Source organism: Xiphophorus hellerii, chromosome 1, assembly GCF_003331165.1.
Source record: "Xiphophorus hellerii strain 12219 chromosome 1, Xiphophorus_hellerii-4.1, whole genome shotgun sequence".
Taxonomy (NCBI): domain Eukaryota; kingdom Metazoa; phylum Chordata; class Actinopteri; order Cyprinodontiformes; family Poeciliidae; genus Xiphophorus; species Xiphophorus hellerii.
In genome coordinates, this window is record NC_045672.1 from 20,250,576 (window position 1) to 20,261,932 (window position 11,357).

The 11,357-nt window shown below is 36.1% G+C and overlaps 1 long non-coding RNA gene across 1 annotated transcript; it reads left to right on the forward strand.

The window, feature by feature from the left end:
* Positions 1-8,721: 8,721 nt before the first annotated feature.
* Positions 8,722-9,553, forward strand: LOC116719661 (uncharacterized). Its single transcript, XR_004339240.1, has 3 exons — positions 8,722-9,068; positions 9,158-9,368; positions 9,454-9,553. It is a non-coding gene; the product is annotated as an uncharacterized LOC116719661 (long non-coding RNA).
* The last annotated feature ends 1,804 nt before the right edge of the window (positions 9,554-11,357 follow it).

An 11,357-nucleotide genomic window follows, 5' to 3' on the forward strand; every position in this document is an offset into this window, starting at 1 on the left:
CAACCAAATAATTAAATTGCTACTTTTTTTTTTATAAAGCCTTTGTGTTTTGCTTTATTTACTTATTTATTTCAATCGACCAAATGAAAATGCAAAACAATACCTATTTAGCCTGACGTTTTCTTTGGGAAATTAGAAATTATATCTTATATATATATATATATATATATATATATATATATATATATATATAAGTTGAGGATTTAACTATAAAGTTTCATTTGAAAACATTAGCATAATGGTGAACATGTTTTTGTTTTGAAAAATTACATGTTCTGTTCTTGTTTTAACAAAACAGAAAAACACTGTTGTCTATAGTGAATTATTGTGAACATTTTTTGTTTTGTTAAAACATGAACCATAAATCTACCCTGTAAGTCACTATTCTGCTTTGAAATGATCAAAAATAGGAACTGGAGACCAGACCTCAGACAGTATCAGCAAAAAAAAAAAAAAAAAAGCTGATTGATGCATTTCAACTTTTGTTTTTTTAAAGGTTTTATGAATACAGATTATTTTTTTCAGGAAGTTGAAACTAGTTAGTAGTTGCTCTATCTACCATTGTAAATCTACATAAATCTTAAAATGCATAATGATGGTTTGAGCCATTGAGATTAGTGAACCATTAAACTTCTGTCATGTTTGCATCGTTTCTTTAGCTAGTTTGTTCCAAGGCTAGTGTCTATATTGCCTATACCCTGCGCAGGCTGGTTCACAACATATAGACTTACTAATGTAGATTAACATATTCATTTGCTACTGTAAGCAAGTTCTGGTAAACTTTATTTAGTCTGAATGTTTTGAAATATTTGAAGATTAAAGTTAATGTCAGTATGCTCCATTATTGCTCACATTTTGTGCAAACTATGTTTTTAAAATAATTGTTCCTTTAAAGTCCATTTGAAATGAAGTCTTGTGGTCTGTCTTTTTCTGAGTCAACTGTAAATTTACCTATTTTGAAAAAATAGGCAATTTCACTAAAAGCCTATTCTACCTATAGTCTAACTGACTGGCAGTTTTTCACTGTGAAAAACTATATAAATAGTTTGAAAGTTATTGCTTAATTCTCCAGGTTGCTTTGAAAACTTTATTGAAAGCAGGTTTTCCTATAATGTTTTTTTTATGATTATTATTTAAAAATATATTCCTAATAACAAATAAAAATGCCAAAGTTGCACTTTGGTTACTGTTGGATATTCTCTTATTAGTCTTGAGGACACCCAAGGGTATTTATTAATTCTTGGTTGTTCTTTTTACCATCTCCAAGTGAGTTATTAGTCACAAGTTGCTGAGTTCTTGTTTGAACAGACTTGTTAACAAAGGCCAAGAATCTTTTCTCAGAGCAGCTGCGGGTCACTCATGGGCTAAAGGTTACATGTGCCCAGGGATGGGTCCTGATAAGATCAACAATATTTTATTACTTACCATTTTTGTATTTTTACATTACAAAATCCTTACTACCGACACATCTTATTAACAAATTGCAGTTTGTAGCAAAAGTCATTCGTACTGGTGCATTATTAGTTCTTAGAGGAATTATGTAATTGTAACATAGTTACTGCTAAGTCTTTTATTTGCTTTTGCTGACAGTGTTATGACAGTCCTGTTAGAACCATGTTTGGTTTCTGGATTATGAATTTAAAGCAGATATTCAGGTGATTTTCTCACGGAATTACTAAAGATTTCCTTGAGATTAATTACCCTCCCTGTGATGACTCTCAGCATTTCCTTTACATTTCCAGAACAGATGCAAACAGAAGGTGGCATTTTATGGATCCAATATGAACAACTGGTTACATTTGACTGCAGTGTTATGGTTTTAAATAGGGCAGGAGCTCTACTGGGAAATTTACTTGAAAGACGAAGAGAAAGTTTAAGAGAAACATCTCTCAGACTGACAGCAAGTGACAGGCAGCGAGTGTTAAAGCAACAGCGTGGGGCTGAGTATAAATCTCATAAAAATGCAACGATCACAGATGTCGTTATACTGACAAATAAAACTGCTTAATAAAAGACTGCAAATGGGCATTCTTCTCATTGGGTTTGCCAGCAAATGATATCTGATTTTGTGTTTTACAACACTGTAAATTTTTGTGTGAAGTATGTGTTGCCATTTACATCGTCATGCATAAATATCAACAAAGAATTTGAAATTATGTTGCAGCAAAAAAAAAAAAGAAAAAATGGCTCAAGGTTCAGAACAGCCAAGTGAAGGGCTTCCATATTTTAATACCACTCTTGGCAGGCCTGAGTGGGATTTTAAAACAGAGATATAGGGCCTGTCTGTAATAGTTCACAGGGCTGTCAATCACTAAATCCTTCTGACTCTCTGTTCACTACTCCAGGGCAAAAGTGTGGAAAAAAGGGCAAGCATGTCACATCTGCATGTAAAATAGATCAGATGGAAACTATCTAAACAAGTGTTTTGCCTAAGTGAACGTCAAAAGAAATTTCCTCTAAATTAGGTTTTGACTTTTTTTATTCATCACTGAAATGATCGTACAAAATTTAAAACATCTCTTGTTTTGTTTGCTTGATTGTATCTAACTCAAATGAATAAGTCATCTGCACAAACATGTTATGAAGACTATCTGTGTTTGCTGTGCTATCATCCTGTTGTTTGGATTGAAGGCAGATGAAGGAATTTCATTACACATGCATCACTCAATTCTCATTTTGCCAAAACACACAATAGAGCTTGGAGGTTTACTAGACCATGATAGCCCCACTGCATAGGGGCTTTCATGTGATTGCACATATCAGTCTGACACTTGATGTGAAAGCCCAGGAAAAGAGAGAGGATTAGGAATCAGCTGACTCCTCACATTTTCTTCCAAGTGACTTATTGGGAGGGTTATTTTGAGCTGTTTACTGAACTGCAGAGGGAGTTGCAATGAGTAGTGAAACGCTTCACATATCTTATTTTTCCTGAACAATTTTTGTCAGTGGGAACTTAGAGTGTGTAGGTGGCTCTCATATTAGAAATTTTTGCAAAGTCTGGATCACGATTGGTGTCCCCTATCTTGATTCGAGTCATTAAAGAGTAGGAATTTGCTCACGTCAAGCCCCGATCTAACTCTGCAGTCTCTTGCATATGTGTTTTTAAATACAGTTTTTCCTCAACCAGACTTTCTGGTCAGCCAGAATATGGAAGTTTAGCATATAATTAGTTAGGTTAAGGAAGCTGGTGTAACATTATGGCTGCACGTCACCTGAATCACACATTACTTTATCATAAAGATATTTCTGATTCAACACACAAGGGCAAGTTTTGATATGCTCATGTCTTACTCATGTTAGCTAAAATGCCTATTTTACTGTAGTTCAAGCTAATAATGTGTATTCAAAAGTCACTTAATATATTTTGCTTTTTAGAATCATAGTAATGTACTGACTAATATTTTATCTGCTCTTCTTTGCAGCTCTTCTCCACATGGACAGCTCCTTATAAACAGCTTTGGAGCAGGTAACAGCACACAGACTGACAAATAGCTGCAGCAGCCAATACAGTCTCTCTGTACTGACTGACACCCTTTGCTATCACTGTAAATTGTGAAGAAGCTGTTTTTGAGAAAAAACAATTTGTTGAACAAGCAAATACATACATTTGCTGCAAAAGAAAAAACATGGCCACACAAGTCCCTTGTTGTCTCACTCACTGGTACAGAAGATTAAAATCCCTTGTGGAATATAAATAATAGAGATTAGATGTTTAATCCAGAATTTCCAACTGTTAAAACTAAACAATCAGAACTCTGATCTAATACTTTGGGCCATATCAACACTTATCTTGTAATTTATGGGTTTTTTTTAACCAAATCAAAATTCAGATACTTTAATGAATGCTTTTAGGACGATATTGATCACAAATGTATTCAAATGAGTGTTATTGCGTATCATAGCATTATTAGTAACATTATACAAAATTCTGTTCAGCATAAAACGGCTGCACGAATATGAATGTCTTAAAAGAGATATGACATCATAAAAGATACACAATGCTGATAAGGAATTAGTCTTTTGTCTATAAGAAGCTTTAATTGGAATGTGATGGGTGGGTTTTCTCTGCACCACTGTAATTTGATATTAGAACTGGAGGAAGAATAATTTTCTTTCTATGTGCCTTTTTTAATTCAGTTCCCGGCACTTAGAACAAATACCTATTTTCAAAAAAAATCACTAACCTTGCCGAATCATTGAATTAAAATGGGTTATTAGCAAGTCAGTGGTCTGTAAAACATGTTTTAATGTAAAACGAGAAATAGTTTGTTTTTTTTAACAAATAGTTTGTTTTGCTCAAAAGCACATTGGGACTTGTAGTTTCAACTTGTCATATTTGCACTTATCTCAGTGCTAATTAATCCCATCGCTTTCGTGCTGAGGCAAGTTAGCTGATAATGTCCAATTTTCACTGCATAATTAATCCACCTGAGGAGACCTCGAAGGCAATTACAAAGCATTGGACACTTCTCTACATACAAGCCGTGAAAGAACAGGCTACTTCATAAGAGCCTGTACACACAGCTGTTAAAGAGACTGCATGCTCTATGGAAGTCTGACAAAAAGCCCCTAATGATCATTGTGAGTGAGGTAATAGTTTTGTTATCGGCGACAAACGGGGCTAATTTGGCTCTGAAACACATCAGAGGCACATTAGCAAATACTGAAGTCATCAAATGGAGTGACCACAAAATGACCCCCATAAAAAGCTGAAGTCAAATCAGAACTCAACAACTGAATAGGTCCTCAATGGGCTTTAAGTGAGTACTGCAACTTTAGCATTTACCCAAAGTGACCTAAGTGCAATCCAGCATTTCTTTAACAAGATTCCTATACAGTCCAATTAACAGTGAGAACATTACAGGCACATTGAGTGGATTATAATTATAATGGCAAACACCCACAAAGTCTGAATTTCGTATTTACCTGTAATTAAATAGTCAAAGAGCTATTAGGTACACCGAGTTCCCTTATTCAAGCATTTATTCTACCCCTGCTAGTAACTAATTGAGAGATTATGACCTGTCAATATCTTACCTGCAGGAGACAAGTCTTTCCACATCTTTGTCTTAATGAAACTAAAATTAGTTATCCAGAAGAAGCAGATAAACAACTCCAGTCTTACGCATCCTAAGATGGTAAATGCACAGTCCAAAAACAAGCATGTTATGCTGTTTGGTTTCTCTAAATTGCTGTTAGGAGGGAGTGTGTGTGTACCTGGTCATTTGGCTATGTGTTAACCTGTGTTGGACTGGTGACCTCTTCAAAGTGTGTTCCATCCATGACTGCTATAGTTGGGCACTAGCTCCTTGACTCTCCAGGAACAGGTGGGGATAAACAGCAAGTGGATGGCTTAGCACAAATAAATACAAAAATGTGTGATATGATGTGTTAGAGTACAACAAAACTATATCTAAGTGAAAAAATTGTCTGATGAGATATACAGTAGTTTATGGCATCTAATGTGTTGTTTTAAAAGGGAATGATGTTAAATACTGCAGACTAATATTACTGCAACTAACTATTGACTTCCATGTCAACTACCATCCAATGCAAGCATTTTACAGCTGAAAAGGTATAAAGTTGGCTTTGACATTTCTGAGACTTAAGATGTGTCTTGGCCCCACTTAAAGTAGCTCTTGATGGTAGAACAAATTTCTCTTCCATCTACGTGAAGACACTAAGAGAGCTATCTGCAGGTCAGATATTGACAAGTCATAACCTTTGAAAAGAAGTCCACTTCAAAAAGTCTAAGCTGTACATTTAAGGGAAAGACAGATGAGTTAACCTCAAGATAGAGAGTTTGAGGTAAATGGTAATGCTGTGCTTTGTACTGTTGCCTTGAACCACCTGATGCTTAGTCTTTATTAGACCTTTTCTGAAAGGGTATTGCACATATTCTTTCTGCTTCTGTTTTCAAAACACTGTGATCAAATGAAGATTTTCACAGATTTTCAAAATGCTTGACTGCTTTCAACAGAAACAGTTTGATAAATTATTGCCACAATGGAGAAATTCACTTACAATGAAAGTGCTTGCTGGCTTTATTCAGACAGTTACTGTCATTAATTTTCAATTAAACCATATGTCATTAAAAACTATATGTTTGTTTTTAATTCTCCAAAAAAAAAAGCATGTCAAACACTTTCTTGTCAGAAGGCATCGAATGACAACTGATCAGGAAAGGCTGAGTATTTTTTCTTCCTCACCACATGATGTACTTCCTTATTACGAGCAAATGGCATGAGTAGCAGTCTACCTCCAGCACATGCCACCCAGGAAGGTTTCTTCAAAGTGGTGTAGACAAGTTTTCCCAAACAAGTTTGTATAACATAATAATATGAGGAGACTTAATGAGTAAGCAGGTTGCTGACCATCTATTACCTTAATAACGTAAATATAATAACTGAACTAATAAGCAACTTCCTTGAAACCCTCACCATAAAAATTATAAGTACATATACATGACTTCAAGTAACATGATTTATAAGGTAATTGAATATTATAGCTTATCTTTTACTGAAAAGGACAATCTAAATTGTGAATGGCTATTATGTTTAGGTTGTAGAAGGTAGGCTAAAGTTGTCAGATTTTATACCTCTGTTCATTGTCATGAATAAAAGCACACCCTAATGCTAGGTACATTATGAGCAATACTCAGCAGACAGAAATCAAGCCAATTGTTATTTTAATATTACCCTATTATAAATATTTGAAAATATTGGGGAAAAAAAATTATTAGTGGTGGTAGTAATAGTCTTAATATTGTTATTATTGTTAATGTAATTTTTAATTATTCATTTATTATCCAGAAAATATCATCAAGATAGCAAACGTTCAACTTAAAAAGAGCTATAATAAGAAAACGCATTGCGAGCATGTCTAATCAATATTGACCTGAGTAAAATTTATAAAATAAAACAACAGCAGTGATTTTCACTTGCTGTAGTTTTGGTCGATACATTTAAAGTGTGACAGCATATTTGGCATATTTTTTTCAACCCATTTTACTGAAACCTTGATCATACGTCTAACTGAGATTTATTTTCAGACAAAAGCTATGATACTAAAGAACTCAACAACATTTGGAGTGTAGGGATTTCACCTACCTAAAACTTAAAACATATGTATTATTTCATGGAGCATTCATTTACATGGGGTTCTTGTTTATATATTGGGGAGAAATGAACCACTGTGAGTGTGACAGGCCACCCCCAATGTAAACTGACTCTATGTCCTCTCCAGTTACTTCTATGGTCTGGATAATGATCAACCCCTTGCTTTTCCTGTCCTCTGCAGGGTAAGAGATTTATTAACCAGCAAGAACATGTAAGGCTTCAGGAATGTGCTCCAGTTTTGTCCATTGGACCTGACGGTGACTGGCACTCATGCCTAACATGGCAGGCAGTTCTGTCTCAGTAAATCCACACGAGCTGCCAAGTGTTCAGTAGAGCTCTCCTCCCTTGCATGCATCTCAGACCCTGGGCTTAGGGAGGATGGAAGTGGGGGAAAAAGTAAGGATTTGGGTCCCAGGTGTGCACTTAATACTACCAATCAACTCCGGCCTTTGGTGTAAGAGACAACACACCAGATCAAATCATGAGTCAGACCGGGTGGGGGCATTTCAACCTGCCTTATTTGGCTCCTAGTCCTGTAGAAACAACTCAGACTGAGATGGCATGAGTCAAAGGCTGTAGGAAACAAAGCCTCAAATCCAGCCAAGTGATATGTGGGAGAGAATAAATTTTATATAGACTCTGGAGCATTGTTTTTAATCCCAAGATTTCGTCATGCAAGTGTCCAAAAACGTTGCTGATACCTTGAAGGAATTCTGTATCTTTTCTTTTAAAAGGAAAGAATCAAACAGTCTTTGCAGAACACTCATAATACAACTAATGTCTGTTAGCTTTGACTTTTCTACAGTATTTAATGTATGAAATGTTAAAAACTAAAATTACCTCATAAAGTCAAAACTTCGGGTGTTTGACAGACTTTACAACTTCTAAGAGTTTTTTTGTTTACTTTCTGCTCTTGGTTTATGAATTTTCACCCACTCCTTCTTACAGATCGTTTCAACAAATATTTTCAGGCTGTCTTGGAGGCAGTGCATGTTTGATCTGCCCACAGATTTTTCTGTGATGATCAAGTCAGCTAGCTGCATGTCTCTTTCTAGTTGCATTTCCTTGACTGACTGAACGGGATTTGTAGTAACAATTTGATTTTTGATTTTTTTTTCGAAATAAAGTGCCTTCTTCTTTCTCTCCAAGGAATATTCCAGGAGGGCATGGAGGCAACACTCACTTAAAGGCATGACTAATTCTTAAACGAGATCCAATTGATTTCTTCCTTGTTGTTTTTCCAATCTTGATGAATGTGGATAAAAGTCTTAATTTCAAATACCTTGCCAAGAAGATTTGTTTCCAAAAAGTGACATTGCACAATTTTTTAGCTGACAGCAATACAGAAAAGCTAATGTTCAGGTCTAATGGACAATGTGGGAGGGTGATTTGTATCAGCCTTTCTTTATATTGGAACACTTCTGTATATTGGACCATGAGATCCAGTTTTCTTGTCACCTAGAGTTAGCTCTCCTGAAGTGACAGGTCCCATGTAAGAAATACATGCATTCTATACAAATGCAGTATTATATATTGAAATAAAAAACAAACAAAAACAACTATGAAATGAAAGTGAAATGTGGTGCGATCATCAAAAGGAACAAAAAAAGAGGAGGATGATGACAAAAATGATGGAACTTCTCCATTCACTTACCATGTCTTTATTTATTAGTAGTACAGACAACATCATTCTACTGCAGGGCGCCTTTTTTATGTCTTTGTCTATAATCAAGATTTTCTCCACCGTTGTGTTGTGTTCCGGGGCTCTCTGTCCTATTGGTGGGGTTGCCTGCGCGCCGTTCTACATATTACCACCAGAAGGCGACAGGTTTCGGATGGAGCGCGGTGACGTCATTATTTTCCCCAGCTGCTCCCGATCACCTTCATCAGCGGAGCAGTCATAGGAGTGGGCCGTCAGTCCAACGTCGCCTGAGTGTTGTGCCAGTCACGGTACCTCTGAGCCCCCCTTTAGCTTTTCTTAGAGTTCCTTGTTGCCTGAACCTTCTAGTGAATCTTTCGTTCTTCTCCGTTGCCTTCAGGTTGCCCGAGTTCCCAGACTCACCTCTCTGCTGTTTGCAAATCTCCTCTGGACTCCACGGCTGGCGGCCGTTCCACTCCTCCGTGTCTCCGTTTCACCCGAGCCTGCCTGTCCGCTCCCCGCCGCACTCCTCCGCTGTTCCTGGATCCATTAGGGACCGAGACCCCGGACCAACCCAGTTTCCCTCCACAACTCTGCTCCAACAACCACAAGTAAGATCTACCCGTCTTTTCCCCCCGAGAGTTTTCCACTCTCCCACGACCCCTGAACTAACCACCCTGCTTTTTTCCCTCCCAGTGAACTGTTGCTACCATTACTGTTTATTCCCCTGGACCAGACCACCCCGACTCTCTCTCTTTGATTATTGTGTGATCTTTAATAAATCATTTAAAACTGATTTCACTTCTCCTGTGGTTGTGTTCTGCATTTGGGCTAACATTCAAACCCAACATGACACGTTGACATGTTTGTTATCTTCTTCTGCATTCAGAAGATGACTGACTACTGCCATAGAATGGCCAAATTACCTCACTACGATGCCAGCTTAATAAACATGTTGAAAGAGGGAGGATAGTGATCCATGGCAGCTTTAAAAGCGAGTGGGTCATATTTATAGACATAAAGGGAGCATATGTAATACAAACAACTCTGAACCTCAAGAAGCTGTTTACTCTGCCTGTAATTTGCATAAATGAGAAAAAAATATGAGTGAACTTTCCAAGAAATACATAATTTAAATATGAACAACTGCATCAGTGCAACGAGACTTTATCTTAAGAGCAGTTCTTGCAGAATTAAAACATGCAAACTCAGGTTTGACAACATTTAGCAACAAAAAATACATTTGTGAACATACCTGACTTCTGCTTAGTGCTACCATGAAGAGTAAAGACCCAGACAATTTATTTAGCGCCTGAAGTCTTATTGATCTTTCTTTGTATTTGAGTGTGATTTGTTCAAGAGAAGAAAATCCTGTCTGATAATATTGAGTAATGAATGTATTTGCTGGCAAACATGAAGTAACTTATAAAATATGTGGTGATGTGACAACATGAAGGCGCAAATTGTTTTTGTACATTTATAGCAAGATGGAGTCCACATTAATGAAAGAAAAAGTATCAATCTTTTCAAATCATATCTGTGGTTTCAAAAATTCAATGATATGACTTATTACCAGCTTCTCATCTCAACCTTGTGGACAGAACTGAATGAAATAAATACTTGTTTTTTTCTGGAATAAGGGATGAAACAACAACACGGCCGACAAATATACAAAAAAGTTTAGATTATTGTACATGTGGAAAAATATCCGAGTAATTTGTAAAAATATAATAAAAGAATTGTATTTTTCTTCATGCAGATAATACTTGTATCTTCTATTTAATTCAGCATTTGTTTTAAATTCACTTGAGGCAATGAATGAAACAAAAGTGCCTAACAAACCTATTAGAAAACATGCAGAGCCTTACAAAATTACAAATTAAAGTGAATGGATATGTTTTGGTAAGTTTGCTGTTGTGCCCATACACTTTTCATTGTTAGATGACGACTTCAACAGTGTTCTTTAAAATGTTCACAGCTTGGAATATTGATTTATGAGCTGTAAACTTTTCCATAACTTTATCACTAACCTACTGACCTGTCTGCTGTGTTTCTTGGTTCTTGGTCTGTTTGTTTAGCTGCTTTTCATTAATGTTTTCTAACAAATGTCTGATTCCTTATAAAAGAGCTTCATTTATACAGGGATTAAATTACACACATGGATTGTGGTAAAAGATTGTTTTAGTTCACTTGGAATTTCAGAGTTCAATTAGTTCAAGACAAATCAATTCCACATTTATTCCTTAATTGCAAAAACATCTAAAAATTCATTTATTCGTTTCTTTACCTTCGCAAGTTGGCTTTACTTTGTATTACTCTATCACATAAAATCCCAATAAGATTTCTGGTGGTAAAGTAATAAAAAGTTACAAAAACGTTCTAGGGGTATGCAAGAAACTTTATGTTCTGGTACATATTGTGAGAGAAACGTGAAAATAAGTCATCTCTTAGGACTACCTGATAGCAGACAGCATAAAGACGTTCTCTTCTCTGCCGTTGGCTGGACTCTCAAGGCTGGAACAACCAGGCCTCATTTTGGTTAGGTTTCCCATTTTTTACTCAAAATAAACCAACCTAGGGCTTCCTAATTACTGAGAAAC